Source organism: Pristiophorus japonicus, chromosome 15 (genome assembly GCF_044704955.1).
Source record: "Pristiophorus japonicus isolate sPriJap1 chromosome 15, sPriJap1.hap1, whole genome shotgun sequence".
Taxonomy (NCBI): Eukaryota; Metazoa; Chordata; class Chondrichthyes; family Pristiophoridae; genus Pristiophorus; species Pristiophorus japonicus.
The window spans coordinates 26,160,637-26,178,050 of NC_091991.1; the positions used below are offsets into that span (position 1 = coordinate 26,160,637).

The following is a 17,414-nucleotide window of genomic DNA, read 5'->3' on the forward strand; positions in this document are numbered from 1 at the left end:
ACTCATGTCGGCCAAGTTTCCCAGGCATCAGGAAACCCGGCAGCTGAAAGGAGACAAGGAGGGCCGAATCCATGAGGCAAGTGCCTTTACTGCACTGCTTGTGAACCAGGAGGTGCATGAGTGTTTCCTCCAGACCCAACAAGATACCCAGTAAAGGCCCCGCCATTATCTGTCAGTTCTCCCCCTCACCATCGGACTCTCCCCACCCCCACCCCCATGCCTCCCGCGAACGACATCGGACAGCCCGCTGACCACCATCGGATACCTCAACCACCACCAGACCCCAACTGACCATCGGATGCTCCCACCCGCTCTTGGACTACCTCTGCGATTAGAACCCTCACCCCCGTGATCTGGCCCCCCACAATCTCTCCCATACCCCACTAGACGTACCTGCTCTCAGACCAGCTCAGCTGCGGCCTTGTGCTGCAGGAGTTCCCACTCGACCAGCCTCCAGCCGGTCAATCAGGCTGGCTATGGGTGGGAAATCTTCAGAAAATAAATGTATAGATGTGGAAGTTCGGTAAACCTCTGCTTCTGAATTTCCCAACCTCAAAACAATCCCCACCTCCACTCCCTCCCCGCCTCCTAGCTAAAACCCTGGCCCATAATTCTGAATTGAGTAATGCTATGTTAAATTGAAAACAATTGATTTGTATTATTCTGAAATAAAGAAAGAAGGAATTTGCATTTATATTGCACCTTTAATTGTCTCAGGATATGCCAAAGTGCTTCAGCCAATGAAGTACTTTTTCAAATGTAATCAATTCGTCAAATATATTCTCACACTGGGCGATCAAATGGGTCACAAAGTAGATTCCTGAAGGCAGTAAGAATACTTGCATTGCAGACTCGGCTGTCATTTACTGCATGTGATCTGTAATCTAGACTTTTTCTACTTCGATGCAATAACTGTGATTTTCTCCTTTTCACTTGGTTATCGTCTTACTTTTGTTTACACATCAGGGGCTGGGTTTTTGGTTGGAGGCTTCTTAGGGCACTAATAGCGACGGGTCGGTAAATTTTGCACTGGACAATGATTCGGTTTGTGTGCCCTGAGGGTGGAGTGGAGCACTAAGGGGGGCGTTCCACACCTCTCTGAGGGCGCTATGCTGCATGAGTAACTGGAAATCCGTTGCTCAAGAACCAGTTTCAGAGCGCCCGAAGAGAGGCCTCCCCGCAAAAAAAAAATTGTGACAAAAAACATTACCGATAAAGTGCCCCCCCGCCCCCGAATAAAGGTGAATCGTAAAAAAAAAACCCAAAGAAATGTCAATTTCACTTACCTTTTTCAATCATTCCTTCCCTTAGCGCCCCGAGACAGCTCGCACCGCCAGCTTTCCCGGGCCGTGTCACTCGGGGGCGCTGCGGGTGCTGCTCCAAGCAAATATCGTATCGATGTCGAAACCGGGGTCGTTGCACACCGACACCACGCTCCCAGGCGGTAATGCTCAGCGCCACCGCAAAACCGCCACCAAATTTCTCGGTAGGGCGCTGGAAGCTGGCTACCCGGGCGCAAAGCATTTTGCGACACATTACCGCCCATCTGGGGCATTAACAGTGGTGCAATCGAAATGAATATACAGCCCCAAATGTTTTTGCTGTAGGTTTTTACCATAAATCTCCATCAGTAAAAAAACATTCTTCAAGATAGATATGGTTCCTTACTTTCTCAATATATACTGTTAAATTAAAATTTGTGACACAATAAATATCCACTACCTTCTTATAAATTTTCCGGAGACAATTCTTTCTCTCCCCCGTCCCCCCGCCCCACACTCCCCCCCTCCCCATGATCAGTATGATGCGTCTTTCCAGGCCTCTGACCAGCTAGGACTTCATGTGCGTCCTCTGGCCACATGTTACAACCTGGCCAACTGATTTATCACATTTGAAGGCCTTATCTAAAGTAAGTGACAATAAGGAAGCAGGAACGTGCTGTCAGGTCACCCTCAGCTGCCAAGCTTTGGGACTGGTCCCATCCAGAGCCTGCTTTTTGAGAACTGTGAATCCATGGAGTCATTTAAGAGTGTGAAACTCATCTTATGGGGTATGATGGCTACTGTGGAGGAATACCTAGCCATATCTCCACTGTGGTGTTTGAGCATTTCACAGAACTGCAGTCTACCCTGGACCACATGGCACCTGCAGGGCCATCTACAGCAGAGTCTCCTAATAAAAACATAAGAAATAGGAGCAGAAGTAGGCCATACGCTCCCTCGAGCCTTCTCCACCATTCACTAAGATCATGGTTGAACTGATCTTGGCCTCAACTCCACTTTCCTGCCTGTTCCCCATAACCCTTGATTCCCCTAAGTCTCCTTAAATAGAGATGCTAAGCACAGCCATTTATCCTCTTTGGAATTTGTTCAAAGTTCTTGGGCTGCAATGTCAATGAGTCATCCCTGTCTGGATTCACCGTGCTGAAGAATTGACTGGACAGGACCTTTTTATACTCATTCATGACATGTTAAAGCATGGCTCCAGGGGTGCAAAATCTATCCTTCGATTTTCAAATGTCACACACAAGCTGGCAGAAGATATATAAAGGTTACAAATTGCAAATTACAACAAATAGCTTGCAATTAACAGCACTGCTCAGGAAATCCATTATTGAAAATTCTAATTGTAGCATTAACTTCATGCTACCTGTGTAGGTACGGCAAAAATAAATACAAACATGATCTGCTTTGCGAATTTCCACTTTGTGTTAGCTGGGCTAAGTGTTAGTCTACTATTAATACAAGTTTAATCTCCCTTATCCGGAACCCTTGGGACCTGGCCTGTTCTGGATAAGGGATTTTTCTGGGTGAGGGGTGGTCACGTTAAATTGGATGGTACAGGTACTGAGCAAGGGGATTTCAGGGCTGGCTGGCTTGGGGCTGGGAGTGCGGCAGAGAGATCATTGGGGGGAGGGGGCGGTGGATTGCTGGGTCAAGCCAGCGATTGCGGGAGTCAGCAGCGAGCAAGGACTTCAATTTATTCATGTCGGATTTCTGCGCATGCGCCACTCGGTGGCTGGGACTGGTTCTGGACGAGGGGTGGTTCCAGATAAGGGAGTTCTGGATAAGGGTGGTTCAACCTGTATGTTGAAATGCTCCACTTACAACAAGCCATTGCGTGGAATGGCCTAGTATTCAGATATTCATAGAATCTGATAATATTTCGGTGATTCATGAAAGGCATTTTTGTTCCACAGTCCGCAGAAGATAAATGGGCATTGAGTAATGCTGGATAACTCTCACTACCAACAGCTTTTAATGAATATATAGCAGAAACTGATTCATCTGAACTTTATTATTTTATTCATCTTAAGTATCGCAGGTACAAACGTCCTCTTGCAGTACAGGCACTGATTATCTGTCAAGGATTATAATATAATCAACTGAACTGGTTTGGAATTCAAAACTTCAAGTTTATGCTCTGCTTCTCTAAAGTATCTGTCTTTTACTGAAATATCTTGGCCTCATTTTTTGCCTTCTTTGGAACCTTCTGTACAATGGTCAGTAATCAGTCCATGTACTATTTCATATTTCAGTTTTGATAAACATTGGACTACATTTGATATAAATGCCAATCATTAGCATTAGCCCAAATCTTCTGAGTAAAAATAGCACTTGAATTTATATAGTGCTTTTCACGACCTCAGAACATTCCAAATCACTTCACAGTCAATGAATTACTTCTGAAGTCTACTCTCTGTTGTGTTGTCGGTAAGCACAACGGCCACTTTGCTCACAGCAAGATCCCATAAAGAACAATGACATGAAAGACCAGCTAATCTGTTTTTGGTGGTGTTGGTTGTGGGATGAACATTGACCAGGAGAATTCCCTCCTCTTTGGGAAAAATGCTATGGAATCATTTACATCCAGAAATCGTTTCCTCTGGAGGGGGTGGGGCGGAGGAGGGGGTTGGGGGGGGGGAATGGGGGTAACCTTAAAATTTGAGTTTGGCCATTCAGTGGTGATATCACAAAGTACTTCTCCACACAGAGGATCCTGGAAATCTGAAACTCTCTCTCCCACAAAGCTGTAGAGGCTCAGTCAATTGAAAATTTCAAGACTGAGATAGGTAGATTTTTGTTAGGTTAGTGTATTAAGGCTTTTAAAAAATTCATTTACAGGATGTGGGTATTGCTGGCAAGGCCTGCATTTAATGCCCATCCCTAATTGCCCTTGAGTGACTTGCTAGGCCATTTCAGAGGGCAGTTAAGAGTCAACCACATTGCTGTGGGCTTGGAGTCACATATAGGCCAGAACATTTCCTTTCCTAAAGGACATTAGTGAACCAGATGGGTTTTTATGACAATCTGGTAATTTCATGGTTACCATTACTAACACTAGCTTTTTATTCCAGATTTATTTAACTGAATTTAAATTCCCCAGCTGCCATGGTAGGATTTGAAACATGTCTCCAAATTATTAGTCCACTATGCTGCCATTCCCAATTAAGGGATATGGAACCAAGGCAGGTAAATGGAGTTAAGATATCGATTAGAGATAATCTAAGTGTAAGGTGGAACAGATCAAGGGGTTGTGCGGCCCACTCCTGTTCCTATATCCACTTGAAGAAGTGGACAGGATCTCATTTTAAAATCGCACCCAAAAGATAGCACCCAAAAGACAACACAGCATTCCCTCAGTATTGCACTGAAATATCAGCAGAGATTCTGCGCTCAAATTCTGAAGTGGGCTGGAAGTCAAAATCTTCTGAGCCAAGCTGACAGTATTTGACACACTGACAACACTGCCTATGATTTTGTGATATATGCTGGAGATGGGTGAGATCGCTCACCACTGGCAGGTACTTTGAAAATGTACCCATTCGACTGACTCATCTTCAACAGCCACTTTTGGCAAAGATTCTACTATGAATGTATTATATGAAAATATCATCTAACATTCTCTTTAATGCTTCTGGCATTTATCCTGAGTCCCTTTGTTCCCAATTCACTGAGAAGGGGGAAGATTCTATTACGACCTTTCTATTAACCAATCAAATACTTCCCATGTTCCTTTAGCTTCCAGCTTACTCAGGTGACACGCCAATAATATACTAAATTATCACCAAGCACAAAGTAACAAGTCCTAACTCTAAGAAAGGGTCACACTTCTCAGAAATCTTCCACATCAGTGGCCAGGATAGATGGTCATGATCCTTCTAAGAACCCTAAGTCCTATCTAGTTTATTATATTACAGTCTCCCCCAATTATAACGAGCTCAAGTAAAATATCTCAGAGCATGAAGTTTTATGACCATAGTGATTACCTGTTATCTCCCTATCTCTTAGCGTTATTTTATGCTGCTAACAATATAGCTCCATGCTCAGAAATTATTTCCATACTTTTATACGTTACCACTTACTGAAATAAAGAGGCTACCCCTCCACTTCACATATTGTATGAGGTTGGGATGACCTCATCCAAGAGCCCTGACTTAAGTTCAGCAGCAAAGTTAAAAACACATGGGATTGGTGGTAGTGTGCTGACGTGATTTGAAACTGGTTGTCAGACAGGAAGCAAAGAGTAGGAGTAAATGGATACTTTTCAGAATGGCAGGCAGTGACTAGTGGGGTATCGCAAGGTTCTGTGCTGGGGCCCCAGCTGTTTACATTGTACATTAATGATTTAGACGAGGGGATTAAATGTAGTATCTCCAAATTTGTGGCTGACACTAAGTTGGGTGGCAGTGTGAGCTGCGAGGAGGATGCTATGAGGCTGCAGAGTGACTTGGATAGGTTAGGTGAGTGGGCAAATGCATGGCAGATGATGTATAATGTGGATAAATGTGAGGTTATCCACTTTGGTGGTAAAAACAGAGAAACAGACTATTATCTGAATGGTGACAGATTAGGAAAAGGGGAGGTGCAACGAGACCTGGGTGTCATGGTACATCAGTCATTGAAGGTTGGCATGCAGGTACAGCAGGCGGTTAAGAAAACAAATGGCATGTTGGCCTTCATAGTGAGGGAATTTGAGTACAGGGGCAGGGAAGTGTTACTACAGTTGTACAGGGCCTTGGTGAGGCCACACCTGGAGTATTGTGTACAGTTTTGGTCTCCTAACTTGGGAAGGACATTCTTGCTATTTGGGGAGTGCAGCGAAGGTTCACCAGACTGATTCCCAGGATGGCGGGACTGACATATCAAGAAAGACTGGATCAACTGGGCTTGTATTCACTGGAGTTCAGAAGAATGAGAGGGGATCTCATAGAAACGTTTAAAATTCTGACGGGTTTAGACAGGTTAGATGCAGGAAGAATGTTCCCAATGTTGGGGAAGTCCAGAACCAGGGGTCACAGTCTAAGGATAAGGGGTAAGCCATTTAGGACCAAGATGAGGAGAAACTTCTTCACCCAGAGAGTGGTGTACCTGTGGAATTCTCTATCACAGAAAGTTGTTAAGGCCAATTCACTAAATATACTCAAAAAGGAGTTAGATGTAGTCCTTACTACTAGGGGGAATCAAGGGTTATGGCGAGAAAGCAGGAATGAGGTACTGAAGTTGCATGTTCAGCCATGAACTCATTGAATGGCGGTGCAGGCTCGAAGGGCCGAATGGCCTACTCCTGCACCTATTTTCTATGTTTCTATGTTTCTTCAGTTGTCAGCCATGGCTCAGTGAGTAGCACACTTGTCTCTGAGTCAGAAGATTGTGGGTTCAAATCCCACTCCAGGGTAATTGAGCACATAAGCCTTGGCTGACACTCTAGTGCACTACTGAGGGAGTGTTAGAGGTGCTGTCTTTTGGATGAGACGTTAAACTGAGGCCCCGCCTGCCCTCTCAGATGGATGTAAAAGATCCCATGGCACTATTTCATAGAAGAGCAGGGGAGATATCCCCAGTGTCCGGGCCAATATTTATTCCTCAATCAACATAACAAAAACAGTTTATCTGATCATTATCACATTGCTGTTTGTGGAAGCTTGCTGTGCGCAAATTGACTGCTGCGTTTCCCACATTACAACAGTGACTAGAATCCAAAAGTACTTCATTGGCTGTAAAGCACTTTGAGATGGCCTGTGGTCATGAAAGGTGCTATATAAATGTAAGCCTTTCTTTTTTTAGATGCCTATTGCTTGTACTAGTCTAATTCTAATTCTGTCAGCATTACAAGACAAGATAGAAATTCTCTCGTTCTCAGCCCAAAATTCAGTTTCCCTGGAAGGCTTTTCATGCCTCTTGCGCTCAAAGCAGAGATGGCAGTGTTTCAGAAGGCTCCTGCCTACTAATGACCCAATGATAAACAAAGAAAATAAAGAATCCCAAAAAAGGGGAATGGTTCCTCATGTGCTACAGGCAGTGGCCCCTTTACAAACAACTTTGTCAATTAAAGCGACTCCAAGTGAATCTGACTCATATCCTGGAGACAAATCTCTGCAGAAGAACGAAAAAAATAACTTGTTTGGTAATAAGCTGGAGAAATTTCCCAACAAGGAAAGCATCACACAGCTAAAACTCTCAACAAGCAAATCACACGTCCCAGGATTTCAAAGGGATTCAACGTTCCAGGAACATTGTACATTCTTGGGTTTGTTGGATTGATGAGCTTTCCCATCAAAAGCATCTTTTGGTTTTCCGAGAACGAGCAATCCATAGACATATAAATATTCTTCAAATGATGGTGCATCCTGTTAATATCTCTGTAGCGCTAAAAAACTGAAAATATCAACTAAATGCATGAACCTGCTTTCAAATATATTGATCTGAAACGATCATTTTTAATGCACTCTTTTTCAAGTACCTGAGGGGCTAGAAATTTGGTTTTCAGCTATCGCTATCAGACCCGATAGTCAGACCTTAATTTGTGCAGCGGTAAAAATCGGCGTTGCATGAGGATTCGTGGCCCAAACCGTGAATTTTGGCAACTTTAGTCCAAGGCTGATACCGCTGCGAGTGAGGCCTTGGGAGGGGGAAAAAAAACACCCAAAAAAAGCTTGGAAAAAAAATTTCACAAAACATTTACAAGACACTTATCTGTCGAATCGCTGAAAAAGAATGAAAAAATAAAAACTTTAACTTACCTTTTTCGCAGGTCTTCATACTTACCGCTTGTCGGGTCTCTTATATTCTTAGCCGTTGACGAGACTCGAGTCCGGTGATAGTATTCAGGCAAACTTTATTGGCTCAGTTACATTCAGTTACATCTTGCAGTTACTAAGAATAAAGCGCACTCTACCACGTGTTACAGCTTCAGTTATAGTCGTGAACGTGGAGTTTTCCCATTCCCGGATTGACCCCCCTGCTGTTACTGGGGTCAGTTTGTCAACTCTGGACTGGCCGCTGGTTATGACCCAGCTGCCCATTGCAGATAGCAGTCGCCTTGGTCATGATGTGATTACCACATCATGCCCCTTCCTCCTACTGTTCACTGTTTCGCAGCATGTTTCTGTTAGCTGGTCGGAACAGCGCTTAACCCTGTGACTGTGCTTTGGCCCCAACCACGCTGCAACCTTTTCCATTGTTAGTGAGCACGTACACAGCACACAGCTACTCTATCATTATAAATTAATCAGGTCCCAGTTAATCAAGTCCCACAATAGTTAATCAGGTCCCACAATGATTAATCAGGTCCCACACTGCTGCTGGCAGGGCTGCAGGTTTTTCCCTGTCGGTATTCTGAGTGCAGAATACAGGTGCCCAAATATATGGACGAAAACGCTATTTCGACTGTTGCACGGCGGTGCTCCTCTCCCAGAAGTACGCAGAAAGCGTCGTCGCACAAAGGTCATTGAATTTCCCGCCGACTGGGTTTTCGCCAAAAAGGGTGAAATAGCACCAAAAACCCAGTCACAAAATCGCTGAATTTCTGAAGTGTAAATTGATTTATATCTGTTAAAGAAAAAAATTAACAATACAATTTGGATGTGAGACAAAACAATCATGCATCATTCTTCATTATTCCTCTCCCTTATGTTTCTTCACTACCTTGTTAGTGCTATATAAATCTCTCAATGTATTTTCAATGGTACCTGGATTAAACACAGAGCCAGCATGGTTCCTTGGAGCCTGAGGTTTCTGAAGATTGGGCTATGCATATGTTTCCCTTTTTTGGGGGCAAAAATGGCAGATTTGTTGTATAATACAACGTTGTTTTTTCATGACACATTTCAGTGATACCTTGATACCTTACATAGAATTACATAGATGTGCAGCACAGAAACTGGCCAGTGTTTATGCTTCACATCAACATATCCTTCAATTCTTGCAGAGAGCCGGCACGGGTTCGACTGGCTAAATGGCTTACTTCTGTGCTGTAAACTTTCTATGATTCTATATTACTAATCTATATCCTTTCTTGCGTATCTAGTATCCCCTTAAATACATCTATGCTGTTTGTCTCAATCATTCCCTGTGGTAGCAAGTTCCACATTCTCACCACTCTCTGGGTAAAGAAGTTTCTTTTGAATTCCCTATTTGATTTCTTAGACATAACAGATCTGCTGGCACTATTTGAAAAAGAGCAAGGAGGATTCTCCCCCGTGACTATATTATATTGATGGCCTGTAGCTTTACTCTTTCTCCCTTCTTTTTCCATTGTACTGTACAATGGTGGTGTATTTATATAGAACTTATATAGGGCCCAAAATTCATCGACATACCGCCCACTACTGCCCGCGTACCGCCCGCTTACAGCCCAAAAATGCGATTTTGGTGAAAAAACACCTACATATCGGCGACATACCACTCGGCGGAATATTCACCATTGACATACCGCTGAGCGGTATGCACACCGTCTGTTGTGCAGGACCACCCGCATACCACCCAAAAAGTCCGATTTTCATGGCATATCGCCGACATACCACCGGAGCTGCATACCTTCCTGGAAAAGGTTGTTTTATGCGATGTTATGTGGGCGGGAATGGGTGGAGTGCTTGGAGCCGCCATTTTGGAAATCGGGAACTGTCAGCTAAAGCAGCATCTCAGTATCTCTGAGGTGAACAGTGACTTTACAGTGCAATTGGTACTGAGTAAGTTATTCAGATAGAAGGCATTTTAGTTATTTTTTTTTAGTGAAAAATATTCTGGAGATTTAAAAAGAATGGGATCTGTACTAGCTCAGCCTGTATTGCTGACAACCTATCTAATGGAGGAACCAGATGTGAGAAGGTTTATAAATTAATGCTTTGCTTGAATGTGGAGAGCTGCTTTTTGGGACCCTGATGACTGTTACCCCAAAAGTTTGATATTGTACAAGAGTGCTTAAATTCAATTCAAATGTTTATGTAAAAATGTCAAAAATATACAATTTTAAAATTTTGTAAAACTTATAACTAAAACAACTTTAACAACTTTAATAACAACTTTAACAAAACTTTAACAACTTTAATAAACTTTTACAAATCAAACTTCAATTATTCAATGAACAAGTACAACAAAAGACCCTCCACTGTCCTCGACCACGACCTTGACTGTGTGTTACACCACCCGTGGGACTTTTCCTTCATTTCTTACTCCTGCCCTTCCCTTTCCCACTGTCCCTGAGCCCGGACCTCCCTGTGGTGGTACCAAGCCGTGTGCAGAAGTGCACCCCGAGTGCTGCTGCTGTCGTTGGGGGTCAGACATTGCAGGCACAATGAATGGGGCCTCAAGAGAAGCTCGTGATCCGGAAGGCATGGCTTCGGGGCTGGAAGATGTTGGCAGCTCCCCATCCTCAGGTGCTGACGACCTGACTACTATGGCATGGGGGGGATTCCACGCCATGTCTCGATCCCGTCAATCGGCGCACAGATTCGACGGAGTCGGCAGTTCGCTCCATTGTGGTGATCATGTGCGACATATCCTCCGACTGACCCTCTGATAGAACCGTGATGTATGCGGCTTTGTAGCCATGGCCTTGACTAGCTCACGACCAATGTCGACGCTGGCTTGTGACAGACGCACCATGTCCTGGTGTACGCCTATCAGTCGTGCAGCAACTGACCTTTTCTGCACCAAACTCCGTTGATGCGGCAAAGGCGCTGCAGCACTGGGGGTGCGTTGCTGCACACCACTTGGTCCCACAGATTCAGAGGAGCCATGGGGGAATACCCTGAATATAGGCTCGGTGGTGGAGGATGTTCCAGCTGTCCCACATGGAACAGGTGTATCCTCCTCTGCCTCCACCTCCACCTCCACCTCCACTGGCTCCAGGATCAGAGGCTCTTCCTCTTTGTCTTCGTCTTCGTCATCTCTGCCAGTGGTGAAATCGGGAGAGGGCTGGGCGACGCCAGAGGTGGAGGCAGTGGGTCTGTTGTGTGGTCTCTCTGTGGAGGTGTGGTCTGAATTGTCCAAGTCTGGAAGTAAAAAAACAACATTTAAAAATACTTGGCACCAGCGGAGGGGTCAGGGTTACATGAGTACATCGTACAGTAACTTATCGCAGTCTTACTTAAATAGCCACCACTGCTGCAGTACTGCATTACATATCGCAGGCAGACAATACATATATGCATTGCTTTACATGCCCCCAACATTGCAGTGCATCACATGAGGCCAACATTACAGTGCAAAAAAAGTACATTACATAACATGAGGCCAATGTTACAATTACATTACATGACATGACGGGACCGCAACACAGACCGGGGATTGTATTCAACTTACCATCCTCTGTGAGTGGGTCAGCTCCAATGCCGGTGATGGCAAGGTTGCTATCCCTGACCAAAGACAGGGCACAGATCTCGATTTCTGTCAATGGCTCTTGGGTTGCGGGTCCTCTGCCCGCTACGCCACTGATCGGCTGCTATTGCAGATGTCTTCTTCTGCAGAAAGTAAAGCAAATGAAAGTAAAAATCTTCAATCCATTTAACATCGCAGACACACAGGGGAGCAAAAAGGGTGGGGGGGGGGGGAAATCGTGCATGTGCAGTGCAGTCCATTAAAGCGAAAGTCGATCTGGATCGACTACTAAGTTACGTACCACCTGCTGCGGACCACTGGCATACCGCCAACATAACACCGAAAAAAAATTGACAAATTTTGTCCTCTTCGTTCTCGGCGGTATGCCGTCGGTTTGAAATGATGCACCACCAGCACATCACCAAGAAATTTTTAAAATTTTTTTAAATGTATTTATTTATTTTTTTTTATATCCAATTTCGTTCCAGATCAACTCTAACGCCAAAGATCACTTTGCGCCAATGTGTTTGATCTTAGGCTTAAAGGCCGAGAGGCGAAGTTGCACCGTTCCTGGAAATATTGCAATACCAGGTCGGTGCATGGAGTGGACGGGGCATGCCCCTGATCCAGCTCCCTGTCCAAAAATCAATTCAATATCATATCCCCATAGGGGATATTAAACTGATAAGAACAGATACTACACTTGATCTTAGCCAAAAGGCACATCACCAAGAATTTTTTTTTTTTTTTTTTGAAATTCGTAGCCAATCGTTCCAATTCTTTGTCAAATCACAAACGCCAGAGGTCACCTTGCACACATCAAGGATCACTCTGCGCCAATGCTCTTAGCCAAAAGGCCTAGAGCCACTGCACCGTTCCTGGAAGTACTGCAATACCAGGTTCGTGCCATGGAGGTGGATGGGTCAGGTCCCCTACACACCTCCGTGGAGGTGGATGGGTCAAGCCACCCCACATCACCAAGAAATGGGCAGAGCCCATGCATTGACCAATTTCGGGCCTATAGAATTTTATAGAAAGTGTCAGTGGCTCAGTGGGTAGCACACTCACCTCTGAGTCAGAAGGGTGTGGGTTAAAGTCCCACTCCAGAGACTTAAGCATATAAACCTAGGCTGATACTCCAGTGTAGTGCTGAGGGAGTGCTGCACTATCAGAGGTGCCATCTTTCAGATGAGACGTTAAACCGAGGCCCCTTATGCTCTCTCAGGTCAACGTAAAAGATCCCATGGCACTATTTTGAAGAAGAGCAGGGGAGTTATCTCCGGTGCCCTGGCCAATATTTTTCCCTCAATCAACGTAACAAAAACAGATTATCTGGTCATAATCACATTGCTGTTTGTGGCAGCTTGCTGTGCGCAAATTGGCTACCACATTCCCCATATTACAACAGTGACTACACTAGTACTTCATTGGCTGTAAAGCGCTTTGAGACATCCGGTGCTTGTGAAAGGCGCTGTATAAATGTAAGTCTATCTTTCTATTTCTATTCCCACTTCCTTTCGTATGCTCACATGAATTGATGCAACACTTTTTCTTTGTTCTAAACTAAGTACTTTCACAGAGGGCTTGACTATCCCAATGATCTCCTGGCTGGCCTCCCACATTCTACACTACTTAAACTTGAGGTCATCTAAAACTCGGCTGCCCGTGTCCTAACTTGCACCAAGTCCCCCATCACCCATCATCGCCTATGCTCACTGATCTACATTGACTCTCAGTTAAGCATCGCCTCGATTTTAACATTCTCATCCTTGTTTTCAAATCCCACCATGACCTCGCCCCTCCCTAACTCTCCAATCTCCTCCAACCCCACAACCACCGCCCCCCCTTGATTTATCTGCACTGCTCAAATTCTGGCCTCTTGAGCATCCCTGATTTTATTCGCTCAACCATTGGTGGGTGTGCTTCCAGCTGCCAAGGCCCTAAGCTCTGGAATTCCCTTCCTAAACCTCTCTGCCTCGCTACCTCTCTTTCCTCCTTTAAGATGCTCCTAAAGCCTAACCTCTTTGACCAAGCTTTTGGTCATCTGCCCTAATATCTCCTTGTTGTGGCTCAGTGTCAAATTTTGTTTGATAACGCTCCTGTGAAATGCCATGGGACGTTTTACTACGTTAAAGGCGCTATATAAATACAAGTTGTTGTTGTTGTCTACTGTAATAGCACAATAGCTAAGTGGGAGCTCTTTTTCTTGATGAAAAGCAATAGACACGCATCAGCAATTTCACTTGCATTCTTAATGCTTCTGTGAGAATGATATGATAAATCTTTGTGTAGTGCATATATCACCATTAATAAGTTTGTAGTTTTATTAAAAAAAAACTTCTGAGACCTGCACCATTGAATAAAGGAAATACCTCAGCTATAGAAACAAAACTAAGCCTTCTCCTGACTAGTTTTGGATATGAACAATAAAATTGCCCATTAAAATGGATTGCCTAAGCGACTTTTAATGAACATAATGAATCAGTGTTGTCAACTTGTTCCAGTTCTTTCTTGAAATAAATTAATTGATATGTGTTACTATAAATAAGACAGTTAATCTTCTGATTGATGGCAGCTCCAATATTTCATAATCTGTGTTCGTGGTGCTGTTTGAAATAAACTGAAATAGCAACGCTCCAGATTGCCAGATATAAATTGGTACTGTGCATTCAAATGTGGTTTCAGATTTTCAGTCAGCTAGTTCCTTTCAATTTGTTCTCAGGATGCGACAATGCTGGTAAGGCCACATTTACCGTATTTGCACTTCTGAGCAATGAGTTTCCCACATTACAACAATGACTACACTTCCAAAAAAAAGTACTTCGTCGGCTGTGAAGCGCTTTAGGACGTCCGGTGGTCGTGAAAGGCGCTATAGAAATGTAAGTCTTTCTTTTTCCTTCTGGAGCTGCTCGCTGGGGAATTAAAGTGAATCACGTAATGTGTAACATAGAATCATAGAAATCTACAGTACGGAAGGAAGCCATTTCGCCCACTGTGTCTGCGCTGGCCGACAAAGAGCTAATCAGCTTAATCGCACTTTCCAGCTCTTGGTCCATAGCCCTGTAGGTTACGGCACTTCAAGTGCACATCCAAGTACTTTTTAAATGTGTTGAGTGTTTCTGCATCTACCACCCTTTCAGACACTGAGTTCCAGACCCCCACAACCCTCTGGGTGAAAAAAATTCCCCTCAAACCCCCTCTAAACCTCTTACCAACTACTTTAAATCTACACCCTCTGGTTGTTGACCCCTCTGCTAAGGGAAATAGGTCCTTCCTATCCACTCTATCTAGCCCCTCATAATTTTATAAACTTCAATAAGGTCTCCCCTCAGCCTCCGCTGTTCCAAAGAAAACAAACCCAGCTTATCCAATCTTTCCTCATATCTAAAATTCTCCAGTCCAGGCAACATCCTCGTAAATCTCCTCTGTATCCCCTCAAGTGCAATCACATCTTTCCTGTAATGTGGTGACCAGAACTGTATGCAGTACTCTAGCTGTGGCCTAACTAGTGTTTTATACAGTTCAAGCATAACCTCCCTGCTCTTGTATGCTATGTCTTGACTAATAAAGGCAAGTATGCCATATGCCTTCTTACCCACCTTATCTACCTGTCCTGCTACCTTCAGGGATCTGTGGGGCTGCACTCCAAAGTCCCTTTCTTCCTCTACACTTTTCAATGTCCTACCATTTAATGTGTATTCCCTTGACTTGTTAGCCCTCCCCAAATGCATTACCTCACACATCTCCAGATTGAATTCCATTTACCACTGTTCTGCCCACCTGACAAGTTCATTGATATCTTCCTACAGTCTACAGCTTTCTTCTTCATTATCAACTAGTCCAAACAGAATAGTGATAGCATTACAGCAATCCAGCAGCTTTCATGGTCACTTTGTCCTGGTTTTAGCCCACAATAGGCAAGATTTATTGAATTCACTTTTATAACTTAGCATGTTGGGGTTTGAAGTCTCAAACTTCAGGTTTCTACTCCAGTGCCACAACCATTACACTACCATATCCCTACAGCACAGAACAAGTAATTTGGCTCATTAAGTCTGTGCTTGTGTTCGCACGCATTAACGGGGTTTCTGCCGCACTTCCGTTGAAGATACAACAGCGGAGTGGGAGCAGCTCCAAGCAAGTTCCTGGCCATAATCCTGAAGTCCTCCCATCAGACTGCCATTTTAACCTTCTCAACCTGAGCGAAAGAAAATCCTAAGTGCTCAAATTTCTCATCATAATTTATCCCTGTCAATATGCCAGTGAACTTATATTGTATCTTTTCCACTCTTTTTATATCACGCCTATAATGGGGTGCCCAAAACTGTACACAAAACTCCAATTGTGACGTAACTCATTTTTTGTACAAATTTTAACATTAGCTCCTTGTTTTTGTAATCTCTGCTTCTAGATGCAAAAGCAAGGAATTCATTTATAGAATCATAGAATGGTTGCAGCACAGAAGGAGGCCATTCAGCCCGTCGAGCCCGTGTCGGCTCTCTGCAAGAGCACTTCAGCTAGTCCCACTCGTGCGCCATCTCCCCCCGGCCCTGTCATTTTTTTTTCTTCAGGTATTCATCCAATTCCCTTTTGAAAGCCACAATTGAATCTGCCTCCACCACCCTTTCAGGCAGTGCGTTCTAGATCCTAACCACTCTATGCGTAAAAAAGCTTTTCCTTATGTCGTCTTTGATTCTTTTTCTTATGTTGCCTTGAATCTGCATCCTCTGGTTCTTGGCCCTTCTGCCAATGGGGACAGTTTCTCTCAATCTACTCTGTCCAGACTCCTCATGATTTTGAATGTTTTTTTTTAAAGCTTACCAAAACGATTGTATTATTACTGTCAATGCTTTGTTTATCTTACTCCAAGGCCTCTTTGCTCCACTCTTCGATATATAATCTCACCATTTAGTGTATTTTCATTCCTCATTCTTGCTTCCAAAATGCTTCAACATTGAAATGTATCTGCCACCAATCTGCTCACCAACCTGGTGGATTTTTGTCCTGCAGTCTTTCACAATTTGCCATGCCATCAATTTGGTGTCATGAGAAAAGTTCATTATTGTTCCCTCAATTTCTAAGTCTAGATCATTTATAAATACGATAAATATGAACAGTACCAATACAGACTCTTGGGGAGCATTGCCCTTCACATCTTTCCTGTCAGAGAAACTGCCTTAATCCTAACCCTTGGTGTTCTGTCCTCGAACTATCCCTCTATCCATGTGGCCACATTCCCATTCATTTTATATGCCATCAGCTTTGCCATAAGTCACTTCTGTGGTAATTTATAAAAGGTCGATTCCAAATCCATATAAGCCACATCTAAATCATTTCCTTTATCTATCCTCTGTCACTTCTTCATTAGATTTCCAGAACGTTGGTCAAGTAGGAGCCTCTTTGTAGAAATTCATGCTGCCTAGCCTTTATTAGTTTGTGTTAATGGGGTGCACTGGCCTAAAGAAAGTATCTGATGCTACAAACATGGACAGGTTCAAGTCAGATCAAGTCAAATCAGCTCTCTACACTCCAGATTAATAAATATTTTATACCTTCGTGAAACTGAAATTCAAACAATGTTATCATTCATATTTTTCAACTTTTCATTCTTCAAAGCTGTGAGATTTGTTTCAAGTATTGAAAATCTGTTGCCTATCTCAACAAATTGCAGAATTTCTTTGGCCTTCCAGTGAGACCATCAGAACATAAGAACATAAGAAATAGGAGCAGAAGTAGGCCATACTGCCCCTCGAGCCTGCTGCACAATTCAATAAGATCTTGGCTGATCATCGACCTTAACTCCACTTTCCCGCC

General features: G+C 43.7%; 1 non-coding gene across 1 annotated transcript; it reads right to left on the bottom strand.

Moving 5' to 3' along the window:
* Positions 1-12,154: 12,154 nt before the first annotated feature.
* LOC139225955 (U2 spliceosomal RNA) lies at positions 12,155-12,340 on the bottom strand. The gene has a single exon (XR_011587187.1). It is a non-coding gene; the product is annotated as a U2 spliceosomal RNA (small nuclear RNA).
* Between the last annotated feature and the right edge of the window lie 5,074 nt (positions 12,341-17,414).